The sequence below is a fragment of the Dromiciops gliroides genome, chromosome 3 (assembly GCF_019393635.1).
Source record: "Dromiciops gliroides isolate mDroGli1 chromosome 3, mDroGli1.pri, whole genome shotgun sequence".
Classification (NCBI taxonomy): Eukaryota; Metazoa; Chordata; class Mammalia; order Microbiotheria; family Microbiotheriidae; genus Dromiciops; species Dromiciops gliroides.
In genome coordinates, this window is record NC_057863.1 from 414,073,843 (window position 1) to 414,086,251 (window position 12,409).

General features: G+C 33.3%; 1 pseudogene; it reads left to right on the top strand.

Moving 5' to 3' along the window:
* Positions 1-1,188: 1,188 nt before the first annotated feature.
* LOC122747725 overlaps positions 1,189-12,409 on the top strand; it is a 40,475-nt pseudogene continuing 29,254 nt past the window's right edge.

Genomic DNA, 12,409 nt, shown 5'->3' on the forward strand with positions numbered 1-12,409 from the left:
AAAAGGAAAAAGGAGGAGGTGGAATGTGGTAAGTGGGGCAGCTAGGTGGCGCAGTGGATAGAGCACCGGCCCTGGAGTCAGGAGGACCTGAGTTCAAATCCGGCCTCAGACACTTAACACTTACTAGCTGTGTGACCCTGGGCAAGTCACTTAACCCCAATTGCCTCACTAAAAAAAAAAATAGGTATTGTAGAGGCACAGTCAGTATAGTAGAAGATTTAGTAGCTTCTACCTTAAATTATCAGAAGGCATAGAATATGATTTTCCAGAGGGCAAAGGGATGGGATTACAATTAAAATCACATACCCCAAAAAACTGAGGGTAATACTTCAGAGGGCAAAAAATAGTCAATTAAAGAAAGGACTTTCAGTCATTCTTGATGGAAAAAGCTGAGGTGAATAGAAAAACAAATGACTTTCAAATGCAAGATTTAAGAAAAGCATAAAAAAGTAAACAGGAAAAGGAAATCATGAGGGAGTTAAAAAGGTTAAACAGTTTATATTCCTACATGGTAAGATGATACGAGTAACTCCTAAGAACTTTCTAATTGTTAGGGCAGCTAGAAGGAGTATTATATATACATACATATATATATATATATATATATATATATATATATATATATATATATATATATATATATATATATATATATATATACACACACACATATATATATATGTGTGCGTGTGTGTGTATAAAAACACATATATACATATACACATATATTATATATACATACACATATAAATATACACACATATATGTATATATACACAAAGGAAACAAATATGAATTGAATATAAAAGGATGATTTCTAAAAAATAAAATTAAGGGGTATGGGAAGAATGCACTGGAAGAAATGGAAAAAGGAGGAGGTGGAATGTGGTAAGTTATGATATAGAAGTTGCAAGAAAAAAGCTTTTACTACTAAGGAGAAAATGGATTAGGCGAAGGGGAGTGAGTGAATCTTACTCCCATCACAATTAGCTCAAAGAGAGAATAACATACATCCTCAATTAGGTATAGAAATCTATCTTACCTTGCAGAAAAGCAGGAGCAGAAGGGTATAAGAAAAGAGGGGTGTGATAGAAGGGAAGTTTGTTTGGGGGAGGGAGTAGTCAGAAGCAAGGCCCTTTTGAGGAAGAATGGAGTTGAGATTGAAATAGATTGGGTGGGGGAGAGGGAATGGAAGGAAATGTGGTTGCTGTTGGTGGTTGTGAGGAGAATGTTGAAGGGAGTTTCTCTGATGGAGCCTCATTATTTCAGCATGTGGAGAACAAAGACAAATTTGTAGAAAGTCGGAAACACTCCCCACTTGATGGATTACATGGGTATATGAATAATTTTCTGATGAAATCATCAAAACCATCAATAGCCACATGAAAGAAAAATGTTCTATGTCACTATTGACTGGAGAAATATCCAAGCAATTATGGAATATTACATGAAATCTATTAGATTGACTAATAGGATAGAAAAGGAAAATGACAAATATTGGAGGTGATGTGGGGAAAATGAGGCATTAATGTACTGTTGTTGGAGTTGTAAACTTATTCAAACATTCTGTAGAGCAATTTGGAAATATACCCAAAGGTCTATAAAACTATATATACTTTTAGACTTAGCAGTACCACTACAAGGTCTCTATCCAAAAAGAGATAAAATAAGTAAAAGGACCTATATGCACAAAAATCTTTATAGCAGGTTTTTTTTTTCTGTTGTCAAACAATTAGAAATAGAGGAGATGCCATCAATTGGAAAATGGATGAACAAATTGTGGTATGATTATAATAGAATATAATTATGCTATAAGAAATAATGAGCAGGATGAATTATGTGAGCCCATACAAAGTGAAATGCTCTGTGTACAATGTAGTAGAAAAACTGTAAAATGATCAACTATGAATAACTTAGCTATACATTGATCCAAGAGAACTCTGAAGGATTTATAATGAAAAATGCTATCCATCCCCAGAGAAAGTACTGATGGTGTTTGAATACAGATTGAAGCCTTTTTAGCCCTTTTTCTTATTTAAAAATGGTATTTAAGGGGAAGCTAGGTGGTGTAGTGGATAAAGCACCAACCCTGGATTCAGGAGAACCTGAGTTTAAATCCAGCCTCAGACACTTGACACATACTAGCTATGTGCCCCTGGGCAAGTCACTTAACCCTCATTTCCCTGAAAAAATAATAAAAATTAAAAAAAAATAGCATATCACTCTCGCATAATAGACCTTACTGGAAGTTGAAATGTAATTTTTAAATATAAGTTTTGGTTTGCTGCTTCTTCTTGCCTTTGATAAATGAACTAATATCCTTATGGACAGAGCTCATCCTCTGTAATTGCCAATTAATTAATGAGGGTATGTAGTTGTCCTAATTCAGTCTTAATGCCAGTTATAATGATCAAAGAGTGGATGATGATGATGAGGTTTCACTACTGCTCAATACTACTCCAGTACCACAGCAGGACTTTGTTTTTCCTTCCCTTTTCTGTGATCCATTTAGATCTCTCAGCCTAGTTTTGCAAACACCAGATTCAGATAACCTCCACCTCATTTCCAGAAAAGCAAGATGTTGTCCTCAGTGTTACAATTAACTTATCTACAGGAGAGTATAGACAAATTATATGAACACCATGAAGAGTTTGGCAGTGAAGGAGGGATAATGGAGTCTGATTGAAAGGAAGAAGTTGAGGTAGGGATGAGGTAGAGGGAGGAGATTGGGAATAACATTGTCCAACTAATTCTTCTGCCCCACTCATGTAAAATCAGAGGTTGGGCTTTGGGGTCTCCCAGGGAGAAAGTGCGAATCATTATATTCTGACTAAGTATGATTTCATTCATCTGGAGATAGAAGCCCCAGTTGTGTGTGGGGGGGGGGGCGGCAAGAGAACAGGTAAATGTATAGAAGAGTAAGGAGAGGAGAAGGGATACAACATCATAAGTCAGTGGACACATTACAAGGAAAGGGGTGTAAGCCCTTAGCAACTGCACACTACCCTTACAGTTTTCACAAGTATTGTGAAGCAAAGGCATTCTTGAAGTTCTCTGATTCTGGTACCCAGCCTTTTGTCTTGTTTACTATTTTCCAAGTGCTACCTTATAAAAACATCCATCTTCAATTTAACTCCTGACTGATTTATGAAATTGATGACACTGCAACTGTTCTTATGGGGTAATTATGATTTCAGATTTGCTTACCCTTTTCTCCATTATTTAGAGCATATGCTTCCCTTATAAGTGACTTTTTGTAACTGAAATCAAGGTATAGATTCTTTACTAGTAGAAATACAATATAACCTTAGTTCTATTGACTGGGCCAGGGCCCAGAATGCATTATATATTACTCATCCTATTCATACCTTGGATCCCAGGAGGCTAAATAGGCTTCATGGCCTTGGAGTTTAAGCTCTTTGTCATGGAGATACTAACATTACAAGCTAAATTAACTGATGCATGCCTTTTGGTTGATCCTATGCAAACCAATGTTTAGAAGGGGTTATAACTTTTCTGATTAGATGGATTCTGATGTTTTGGACTATTGTGGTCATCTCCCTAACTTTATCCCTCACAAAGCAGGGTTTCTTTGATATCCTTGCTGAGTGTTTCTTTTAATAAAAGGGTTTGTTTTGCTTATCTGTTTCTTTCTTTTAGTCATTTGTATCACTGAGTCAATCTCTCTCAACCATGACCCTGTATTTTAAAACAGCATGCAAATCATCTAAAAAATTAGGGAACAAACAGTAAACAGAGGGTTCTCATATGCTTTCTAACACTCATTCAGTTGTGTTGTTATAAGAAATACAGTTTGCTTTAGGATGTTCTTTTTGAAAGTCTGTTTGGTTTTCCTACTTCTATCAAGGATGCTTTTCCTTATAGATTTATTATATATTATATATTTATAGATTACTTTTGAAGTTGGTAAACATAGGAAAGTTGGCATATGGATTCAATATTGATTTTTATTGCTCTTTGTGGGTAGTAATAATTTCCATGTTTTTTTTAGACTGTGACATTCTTCCCTCTTTCAAATAACTAGACAATCAATACCTCTATTCTCTCAAAGTGGTATGTCTTCCAACATAGATTACTTCTGAGTTCACATGTTTCTCTTGAATGTATTTTTTTCTTTTTTTGTTTTTAGAGACATTTATAGTTAGTCATCTAGTACATGAGGATCTATGAAGTTAGAGTCCAAATACGCTGGTTCTGCTGGCAATGATGAAGAGTTTACTATAACAGAACTATGGGTAGATATTTTGTATGTATTGTCTTTTTTAAAGGATGACCTGACTTAATTGTGATTCTTACATAAATATATCTGTTTTTCTTGCCCATATTTCACTTTTTTATAACTTTAATTTGTAGCTCTTTTCTTCTGAAAGATTTTATATACAAATTTATTTTCTAAATGGTTGTCAGCCAAGGCTACTATAGCAAGGGGATTATTCTCTCTTTGGGGGTCTGAAATCTGGCTCCCATTCATAATTCATGATTGAAACTCTTATTGATAATTTCTTAATTGATGAGCTCATCATTTTTCAATCTTTAATTTTCTTGAACTTTCTGTACCATTTGATATCACTAACTACAAACTACTTCATTCTATTTCCTTCTCCATTTGGCTCTATGTCAATTTCTTCTCCTGCTTCTACTCCTACCTCTTTGACTCTACGGGCAGTCTAATAAAAAGAATATACATACATATACACATATGTAATTATATGTGCTTTATTATATTAATATAATTAATGCATTATAATAATTTTATTTTGTATATGTATTTTATATTTTAGAATGCTTTATTTTATATAATTTATATAATTTGGCATAATTATATATATATATATGTATATACACGCATATATATGTGTATACACACACACCTTTAAATGTGTTTCTGCATTCAAAAGAAGGAAAGACAATGAAAGTTGATATAAGGATTTGTCTAATGATAACAACTTAATATAAAAGCAAATCATATACATAGCAAGTGCATGTACAAGACTGTGGTATGGTCAAAATGGGTAATTTCATCTTAACCTAACACATGAATATGAGTTAAGAGACTACTGAGATAGTCCAAAGGGAAGACAAGAAAGGGAATAATTATGGAAATAGAAGTCTCAATCTTTAATCTAGACTAACTCAAATTTGATCTTCTAGGAGGCCTTCCTCAATGCATATTTCCACTTCTAAATTGCTTTGGATTTATTTCTCTTTCTGTATAAGTTGACTTCTACTCACTCTCTCCCCATAGGATATTAAGTTCCTGAAGTATTGACTTTATCTTTGTATGGACACCTTTTATGCTTTTAACATAATAGGTGGTTAATAAATTTATATTCAATTGTAGTTAGAGAAGGAAATGCATGGGATATTGTCGAGGTAAAGTGGTTGGATTAGCATCTTACACAAAATATAAAATTACATCTTAAATATTATATGACCTAGAGTTTCTCTGTAGTTCTCTCCTTAACCACATCAGAGATCCATCCTTTATAAGAAAAATTTTGGTAATGGAAAAAAAGAATAAGGAGAGAAGAAAAATTAAGCAAAAACAATACTATCTAAAAAATCTCTCATTACAATAAATAATCCACACTTGTGGACACCTAGCTCTGAAAAAGATTTGTGTGGTGCTTCCTTAAGAAGAAAATTTTAAAGTAATAAATTCATCACACATATACTCAGTATATATATATATATATATATTACATATATGCATACAGATATGTATGTTCAGAAATATGTATGTTCTTATATATGTATACACATATATTTTCACAAAATATCTTGAACATTTTGCTTTATAATTTTCTAAAATGAAAATCTAGTGAAATGTATCAATAAAAGATGAAAAGTTGTTATCCTATCTAGGTGTATAACCAAAGAAAAATAACTATGCCACTGAAGTATTCTATCATATTTCTCAAAACTAGTTTAATATATTGTGTTTTCTTTGTTTATAAAATTTTATCAGACAATAAGATGCACATTCTAAAAGTGAAATTCATAATCTCTTTGGAAATCTGAATCAAATACTGGAAAGAAAAAACATCTCTATTGCCAAACTGAAATGAATTATATTAGTATCAGGAAAAAGAAAATTTAATTTAAGAACAAATCATGTTATTATACTAATATGACAATCTTAATTATTTCTTCCATTTTTCTCCTGGTATTATAATTTATAGCCTTATAATTTCAGTTTTAAGCCTTGGTTTTTCTCTCATATTTTACATGGAATCCTTTTTGATGGGAACACATATCCCACCACACACACACACACACACACACATATACATATATGCACATATATGTATATATATATATAATGTGCATATAAGTACATATAAATTTGGATCTGTAACTATTATTTTGTCACTATTTGCAATGTCAGGTGTAGAAACTTTCTTTAATGATGCAAACCATTCTCATCTCCAATTTATCATCATAGATGATTGTTTGGGGACACTGAAAGATAGAAGGCTTCCTCACTATCAGAACTAAAATGTTTCAGTCTTAGAACTTTAACACAGGTCTTCTTGATTCCAAAGCCAGATTTCTATCAATTATACTATCTTTCCACACCCTTATATATCTTCTTTTAATCATTTTCTTTGTCAATATTTTCCTCGACTCAATTGTATTCACAATAGAATCTTCATCTTCCTTTTAAATATAGTAATTATCTCTCTGTCAACATACTTCTTCCTATTTTGGATTTCTGTAATAAATTGTTTTGAAATATGTTTACTCATAACTCCAAATTTGGGACATCCACTGTTAAATGAGAAGTATTAAAATTGAAGATTTAAAGTTGAGATACATCTAAACATTTACATGGAATATAAGAAATGATACTGGAGTCTGGATGAAGTTTTCCATAGTAAACTTCTTTGGAGATAATGTTTCTCATATGTGATGACTCCTTAGTTCTACTTTTGTCACTCTACAACCCATCTAGTTCTATTAAGGAAAATTTCATTTCAGTCTTTAGGAATCATAGTAACTGGAAGTTGAGGTTTGGAGGTGAAGTGGTACAAAGAACAACTGACCCAAGACAGGTGCAGTCACATCACATTGGTAGAATAGAGACACACTCCTTAGAGAACAGTGGCTCAGGGTATACCCAATAACCATTTAACTCAGGTAAACATGGATTATGGAAAGAGAACATATATTTCCTTATATATCAGTGTCCTGGGACAAAATTCCTTTCCCTCACCCTAGTTCTGTTTCTAAATCTAAGGATTTCTGAATGAGAGTGACCTGAGTAGTTAGAATTTTGAACACTAAGATTTATTTTCCTTTTACTTTTGGGATGGGGAGGGGTTGTGTGTAGGTGGTATTTTTACTCAGCTTCAACTGTGGGTGTTTCAACTGTGAATATGACAGCAGCCTAACATTCAGTTTGAGATTGATTATAAACCTTAAACATTGTTGAGGCTTCATTTAAATATTACCACTAAAGTACTACATTAGTGCTTCATCTTGTAATCTAGGTAATCCTTGGTTATACCCGTGGAGTGTCTTCTGCAAAGCTAGAAAAGTTTTATGAATGTGTGAGATAATGGACTTTAAGGAAAAATCTTTACTGAATTTGGAGTTGCTCAGCAGGAGTTTGACATGATATACCTCAGTCTTCTGATCTTCTGGTTGGGTAAGAAATTTCCCCTACCCTCTCCCTTTAACTGCTAAGTACTGGCATACTGGCTGTGTTTTCCCTTTAAATTTTTTCGAATGGACCTTTTAAACTCCCTAATTACCCTATTTTTGATTTTAGTCTGTTTAACCAGACAAATGGGAGATAAGATCATGTTAATGCTTTGTTTTTGTGGATTTTCTATTTTTCTTTTTATTTTTGTTAAAAGAGCCAGCAACTTACTCACACAAGGAAATATCTCCCCCTCTCCCAACCATGCTTTTTCAGAGAAACCAGAAGAGATTCCTGCAGCTTTTCCCAGTTCTAACACTAATTGTTGCTCTAATTTTGCATATCTGGAGGCAATGACCCACCCTATAGAAGCTTTTAATCCCCTAGCACCTGGAGGCAAAGTGGGGGAAGAGGAATCCAGGCCTGAGTTCAAAATCAAGTCTGATTCAAATTGTGCTGGTCCCTCCCCTCCTCTCCAGACCCCACCCTCTACTCCTCCCATGGCCAAGCCCATTGCTTCCCCTGCCTGGGAAGTCCAGAGATCTGATGAGCATGCTCAATTCTCTCTAACTACATTTGCAGCTTCAGGCTCAGCTCTTCCCCAGCCTGCCTGTGCTTCTAAGACAACCTTAGAAAACCCTTTAAATTCCAGATATGCTCATTTTGTTCATAATTTTGCTAACCTGCTTTTGTCTTTAATTAGTAAGCTTATAAAGCATTTGTATGGTGAAAAGACTGACAGACAATATAGAGGGGTTAAAGAAGAAAAACTTAAGCTGAATAAGAATGACAATCATCAACATAGTTCAAGACTCTGCTTCTTTTGCCATGGAATATTGTACAGAAATTTGCCATGGAATATTGTACAGAAATGTAGAAGTAAGCAGCAAGGTATTGATATGAGTATTGGGGATTTTAAATATCAGAATCAAAAGTGTTCTGAATTCACTCAGAGTAATAGTATCAGTTCAGAGGTTACATAGGATTTCTATGCTATTACATATACATTTTGAAATTAATGGTATGGGTTTATTTTCATAGAGATTTTCATGCTTTTGAGATGGTGTTTTATACTTAGTTTTTAAAACAAGGAGAATATTTGTAAAAGCTTTTTATAGTCATGTGATCAAGTTTATATTTTATAATACTCATATTAATATTAAGTTCATATTCATTTAGATTTCCTTAGTTTGAATTTCATTGTCTTTTATTGTTCCATGTGTATTTGCTTCTATTCATTTGTCTATCTAATTTTGAAACATTGCAAGATGGTTTTGATTTTATTATACAATGTTAATTCTAGGAGTATTCTGCTCCCATATTCTGAGTTGTTCGTTTTTGTTATTTTTTTCTCAACTGATTATTTGATCAAACTCTTTAAAGCATTTCCCTGGCAAATTGGTTGCCATGGCAAGTGTAAATTGATTCTAGAAGTATTATTTTTGATAAGCATATTCCAAAAAAAAAAAAGAGGGGAATGTTTCTAAAAGTTTTCTTTTTTCAAAAAGAGTTTTCTTTGAGATTGTGTTGTGCTTTAACTTGTATTTAAATATGTTCTGATTTTTCACAAAAATAATTGTATACTAAGTAAAAAAAGGGGTATTATTTGAAATTGTTGCATAATTATATATTATATTCTGAGCCAACATGTATTCACATTTTTGCTATCATTTATTATCCTCAATTTTTAAATCCATATGAGACATGGATTATGGGAACTTATCATTTAAGACATTAATTGCCTTTATTCCGAGTTATCAGATGCCACTTGGCCAAGATGCCATCCAGTCACAAGAGAAATACATGTACTGAACTGCCACATGAGGGCAGACATGCATGAAGTCAAGGTATGGCCGAGGGAACGGCTTTTGACAAATGTTGAGGTTGGATTCTCTTGGTTGAATATTTTATTCTCTTTTTCCCCACAATATTGTACAGATGGCTGGAAGTATTCATCCCACCCATCTCATTCTACACCTGGCTTCTATGCCCCCTCCTATATGCCTGATGCCATGGACATCTCAATCCCATGCATCTGATTAACTCTGACTCAGTTTCCTCCAATATGTTTGGTGGCATGGACATGTATTCCATCCACCTCTTTTAAGCTCGGCATATTGCATGGACAGTATGTATTGCTCAAGTGTGGGAATGCTCATATGCCATCATTTCTCTGTTCTTTTATGGTAACCCCCATAATTATCTCAGGTGTCATCATAAATATAGTGTTGAATTTGGCCTTGACACCTGTTACCAATTATATTAGATTTTTTAATTTCTCATAATGGCATGAGGATAATTAGGCAGATGATGCAAGAAGTGATGAGACAAAGATAAAAATTATTTACAAAAATTAACATTGCAGCAATTGTCTTCTCAATTACCCTCCAGAAGGGGGGGACTATAGTAATATTATAATTTTAAACAATGTTTCAATTTTTGTTTTATTATATGTTTAATGTGTTACAACTAAGATTCTGAATTCCCTTAGACATATTTTTGAGAACTCTCATTGTTTGATTTGATTATTGACAAAGCTATTTTAAAGTTGTGTTAAGCTCAATTTTGTAGGAAATTTTCCTGGCTGATTACCAGCATCCACACATCAACCCCTGAAAAGACTTCCATTCCACCACTACACCTAGAGGACATCTGAAAAAAGACTTTCAGAGACTTTAAATGAACAGTTTTGTTTTGTTGTTGTTGTTGTTGTTGTTTTTTCTTTTCTCTTTCTGTTTAATATACACCATCTGTAACATGTACTCTCTGCAGAGGTCCTCCCTTTGCAAGACTAATGTCAAAGGGTCGGTTCATGAGGACAAAAAAAATTGCCCCTCTGAACAAAACTTTCCTCTCTTCCTTTTCTATATTGTTATTAACATATTGTTACTCAGCATAGGTTATTATATTCTGTTATTTTTGACTGTTTCATCAAGGAAAAGTCCCCTTTCTTGAGGAAACAAATTGGGGAACTGTAACGATTGGAATGATGCCACCCGCTGGAGACTTACTGTAGAAGAGTTCCACCCATGAAGTGAAGGTCTTTGAGGGCAAGACCAGGAGTCTTTTCTTTGGCACCAGGAAGTGACGCTGCCTAGTGGGATGAAGAAGGAAGAGACTGGTGCTCGGTCTCTCTCTTTTCCTGAGGACTCCGGCAGAGAAGGGAGCTAGAAATGTCTTTCTCTGTCTCTTTATCAAATTCTTATTCTCCTTAATAAATGCTTAAATGTCTAACTCTTGCTAAAGCTTATAATTTATTGGCGACCACTCATTAGATATTTTAGACAGACTAGCTAGAATTTTAGCCCTTAACATATTGTATATATTTCTCAAAATGTTTTAATAACATAGTGGAAGGTACACAACCTTTTCTTGTATGGTTTTTGCAAAACTTGGGAGCTTTCAAAATATATAAAATTATGTCCATATAATGCTGAAAGTTGAAATATTAAATAAATCAGTCAATTTCTTCTTTATACAAAAATAACTCCATTCAAATATTTTAACTTTTCTTTCTTTCTTTCTTTCTTTCTTTCTTTCTTTCTTTCTTTCTTTCTTTCTTTCTTTCTTTCTTTCTTTCTTTCTTTCTTTCTTTCTTCTTTCCTTCCTTCTCTCTCTCACTCTCCTTCCTTCTTTCCTTCCTTCCTTTCTTTTTTTTTTCTTTCTTTCTCTCTCTCCTAAATTATGGTGCTGATGTTCTATTTTAATCGTGTTCATTTCTTGAAGATTAAATTAACTTTTCATTGAAATTAGAATGCCCACCAAAATTCCTACCGGCCTATTTAATCCCTCAGTCATCTTTTCCTTTTTCTCCTGATACTTCTCACAAAAGTAGTTGATCACAACATAATCAATTGTGTTGAATAGGAAACAGGGCATCAGGAAGAGTGGTAGGTAGGATGAAAACATGCTACTCAAACCTGTGGCTATCTCCCTTAACACCTTGCTTTTGAAGTAAGCACATATTATCTTGGGAGCTTATGAAAATATTGTTTTAGAGACCATCTCTTAGTCATAGAAAAAAAACCACAATCAATTAATGGTCATAGAAAGATGACAACAGTAAATGGCCTGAGGTTGGTATATACTGCTTGGGTAGCAATGAAGAAAGGGAAGAGGAAGTTAATGCTTTCAAAGGATAATTGAATCACCCTTTGTGAGCAAGTTAAGTAGGATAAGAAACATAAATATCAAGTAAAAGATAAAAATTTATTAGACTTCCAGTAAAGCTACAAAATCTTACAGTAGATTACAAAAAAACCCAAAAAAAACCCATTTTTTTTCCTCCCAAACACAAAAGTTGAAGTGGCAAGAATTGTATTGTATGTAGCATGCATAATGAAATATTGAAGGAAAAATAGAGCCTGAATGCCCCACATCAGAACCAACGTAAAGATTTCATTTTATTTAAAAAATACAATTTTATAATTCAAACTGTCATTAGTATTAGAAAATTCATTTGTAATCTGTCTCATTTGGAATGAAACATTAACATCTGAGGAAATATTTGAGAAACTCACTAAACTATTGATTTAAAATGTTTAACAGTATTCTGACAATTTTAAATATTTTTCATATAATCTGTACAATTCCAAAGCATCAAAAATTAATATATAATTAATTTGAACAGTATAGATTAACATACCATTTAAGTTTTAAATATCAAATCAACTGAAGCAGCAGGGTATAGTGGATGGAGCATCAGACTTGGAGTAGGGAAGAAAAATTCAAATCTTGAGACAG